A 4,207-nucleotide genomic window follows, 5' to 3' on the forward strand; every position below is an offset into this window, starting at 1 on the left:
ATATATATAATGCGTTCTTACATGTGTCTGTGAATAATTGCGGAAGCCCTAAAGAAGAAGATCAACAGCTATTTGAGAAGCTGACTTACCTGACCAAGGAATGCAAGCAATATGCCACTGCACGAGTCCACCAGAATCCTACATTTCTCCTTCAGTGACCTTTCGGATAAGTTTGTAGGGATAGGAACAGGAGAAGCCATACAGTACAGCTCCCTTAAAATCTGGACACATCAACCAGAATTATTGATACAATTTTCTTTTTCTTTTGGGGGGAAAAATGTTAGAATGAATAATAAATTTTGTGTGCGTCTTCATTCGAACCGTAAGAGATTCCAGCTAAACCTCTTTCAGTCATACCCTGTCATCTTAAAATCTGAAGGACACAGATATTGAAGCCCTTGACACTATATGCTTCGAGAAAAGACAGAATAATAACAGGTGCAACACATTTGACCATATTTGCTCAACCAGGTCTGACCTGGAGTGAAACAACAATAATATCAACAACTAGTTTATTTTTATTTAAGATGTATTACATGGGATTAACCAGAATTTCTTTAGAAAGAAGCTTTTATACTAGCGTTGTTTATTTCATTCCTCTTCTCATATTCATTACTATTTTCCTAATGATGTTTGTTAATTAACTGTAGAGCCCCTTTCTCTGCTTAAGATATTTTCAGTATTTCAGTCAGGGCCCTATACAATGACATGACACAGGAAATATTACATAGTTACACGTCCGTTGAGGATGAAGTTTCCTGTAACACTGGAGAGTTTCCGAATGTTGATATTCATCTCACTGAGTTCTTGAAATATGTAGTGTACAAGGCCAAATGTCGAAAACAAAACAAACACTAGAAAGCTGTCGTCAATAATGCTTGTTGGAAAACACTGACCTATATAAAATTCATATTTATCTTACTCGCATGAAGTATTTCTCGCTCTTCGATGGTGAATTAGGCCAGAATTGCTTTAGACATTTACATTTCTCATTTAGCAATAATTACAGAAAATTTGATTAAGTTTTCATGCGGAAGTATTATACGTGTCCTAGCTTATCGAACAAAGTATATTTTGAGTAAAAGAAAAGAGAGAAAAACAAGAAAGAGAGAAGTGGGGAAAGAGAGAGATCAGTCGCATCAAAACACCGTGTAACACGAATTTTGTCCTTGCGTACCAACTGTTATTTCCTATTTGCTTACTCCTAAAATGTATGAAAACTGGCTAATATTTCTTCCAAACTTTGCTGTGGTTACATTTATCAAATCTCAAAGAATCCCTCTCAACACAAGGCTATGATGTTTTCCCACTACTTCTGCTCGTGATCAGAGATGCATATATTGTCAGCCTTTAAGGGACATACTCAAACGGTTAAGAAGAAGCATTTGACAAGCAAAGTCCTGCCATATTTGCTATATGGGAGTGAGGCATGAAAGACAACTGGAACGTACTATCAATACTGTCTGAGCAAAATATGGGGGATAAACTAGAGAATGGCCATTTTATGCTTGAGAAGAGTGGCAGTAAAAGTATAGGATCAATGATTCTGCAAAGACGTTTGAGGTGGGAGGGGTCATTTGGTAAGGATGTGTAATGAGAGACTGCCCAAGCAGCTGTTGTATGGTGAGCTGGAAGATAGCAGAAGATCAGCGCATAAGCCTAAAGTAAGGTTTAAGGATAGCCTTAACAATTGCAGATGATGATTGAGAGAGGGAGGCACAAGACCGGGATGGATGAAGGAAGACAGTGCGTAGTGGTTGTTTGGGGTTTGAGAGGGAGAGAGTGAAACATGACAGAATTAGGAGACTTAGAAGGAGGGAACTTTCGGAAAGTGAGGGAGTGTTACTTTTTGTGGGGGAGGGGGTTGGAGAAGGAGGTGTTTGAGTCGTACAGGCCTGGTTAACCATAAAAAATCTCACAGGAATCGACCCATAATAAACAGTGACGTGGCTATCACAATTCACAACAGAACATGTGTAAAATGTGGAAGAGTGTGCTTCTCAGTTGGAGGTCTGAAAAGACATGTTAAGAGAGTGCATACGGTGGCACCTGTTTGTCTTGCCAGCCAGCACAGCTGTGCAGTATGTAATAAAATGTGTAAAACTTTGGCTGGGCTTAAAAGTCATATAAGGGCATTGCATGGCGTCAATAATGAATCATTTCAATAAGTCTTTTTGGCAATGGCTTTTCTCGTGTAACAGGGGTGCAGCTATGATACATATATATATATATATATATATGTGTGTGTGTGTGTGTGTGTGTGTGTGTCTATGTATATATATTTTTAATAAGGGACGAAGATGGAGGACACAAAAATTTTTATTCGATCAGGTCGAATCCTCCGTGTGTTCACATAGGCCTCCTAACGATAAAGTAAACTTCATTTAATCAAGATACTCTTGACCTAATGAGTAGACTGCTGTATATACCTCACTTGGATATTTCCCAGTTCCGAGGTTCCGCTCCTATAGAATATACGTAACCCGGATTTTATCTTCCCCATTCCTTAACTTTTGGATTTTTATTCGCATACCTGGCAACCCTGGCTGCCAACAGTAAAATATAAAGTAATTTTTTTCAGTTTATCGCACTTCGATACGGGAAAAATCGACAAACATCCGCCCCAATAAAGCACTATTGCTTCTGAATGTTGTCTTTATATTTTCTACGGATAGCTTGAAGCTCACTTTCTTCTTACTCCTTGATCCTTGGATCTTACATTTATCTATCTATCTATCTATCTATCTGTGTGTGTGAGTCTGTGTGTGTGTGCGTGTGTATATATATATATATATATATATATATATATATATATATGTGTGTGTGTGTGTGTGTGTGTGTGTGTGTGTGTGTGTGTGTGTGTGTGTGTGTGTGTGTGTGTGTGTGTATGCATGTATGTATTTATGTATATACACACATACATACATGTATACATACGTGCATACGTACACACAGAATAATTGTTTACGTTCTAGTATGTAATCAACATTCAGATGCGTAGAGTATATGGGGTAAGAAAATAAAATTGTGCATGGGACATGGCTCATCATTAGTCGAGTTCCATTATGTTTCTTGTGTCCTTAAGTCTCCCTCTTGTAGACATAAGGACACAGGAAATGTGTCGAGGCCGACAGGAAGAGGTGCAGTTTCTTAGGTCTAGCCAACAGTAGTATTATTCCTTCGGGGGACTGTCACATTAAGTTGACAGCATACAACTACTACATCGTATCACTACTGCATAAATCTCTCTGGGAGATTTAGAAATGTATTATTTCTAAATCTGAAATCAGTGAATGTATTTCAATAGAATTATTATGTTTACAACAGCTTAACAGGCATCTTCGACTAGCAGGTCATACTACTCCACACTGATGACGAGCACAAACTCAGAAACATGTCTCTGGATGCAGGCTTAGCTGGGTGGGGGTACTTGTCTCCCCCTTGTAAACATAAGGATATAGGAAATGTGTCAAGGCCGACAGGAAGCGGTGCAGCTTCATTGGTCTAACCAACAGTAGTATTATTCCCTTCGGGGGACTGTCACATTAAGTTGGCAGCATACAACTACTTCATCGTATCACTACTGCATAAATCTCTGAGAGATTTAGAAATGTATTATTTCTATAAAAAGCAATAGTCACTGTTACTAATCATGAAAGCTGTTGTACCACTATAAACAGAAGAGGTACAAAAGGGAACATAGAGAAGACTTCACTTTTTCAGCAAATATTTCCTCTACACTACACTGTAACTGTGTCTGAGTTTTTTTACCAGAAATTGCCCTAACAGTGTTAGGTCTATGTTGGTTTATTGAATAGCCCTGAATAAACATCAGTCTTCACCCTAATGAGTGTCTTGTTTAGGAACGTTATCGAAAATAAAATATTTTTAAGAAAACCACATTGTTGATGGCATAACTCGATTCATAAGGAAAACAAACGCCAAAATTTGGTGATAATAAAATAGCTCTGACCTAAAGTGAACTTGAGTATTCAAACCAAACTTGTGTATAAAAACTGGAGATTGGCAATTCAACTTAAGCGATAGTACTTAATTCCCATATTTAATTGTTATAAGTACCTGATCCTTATTGTAACTTAAAGCAATTGTGGTAGTCATATCTTCATAATCATCTGCAGATTTTTCCCATAAAAACTGTATACGTACACATGCAGCACTCCACATCTCTTGACTTCAAGATATATAT

This window comes from Octopus bimaculoides, chromosome 2 (genome assembly GCF_001194135.2).
Source record: "Octopus bimaculoides isolate UCB-OBI-ISO-001 chromosome 2, ASM119413v2, whole genome shotgun sequence".
NCBI lineage: Eukaryota > Metazoa > Mollusca > Cephalopoda > Octopoda > Octopodidae > Octopus > Octopus bimaculoides.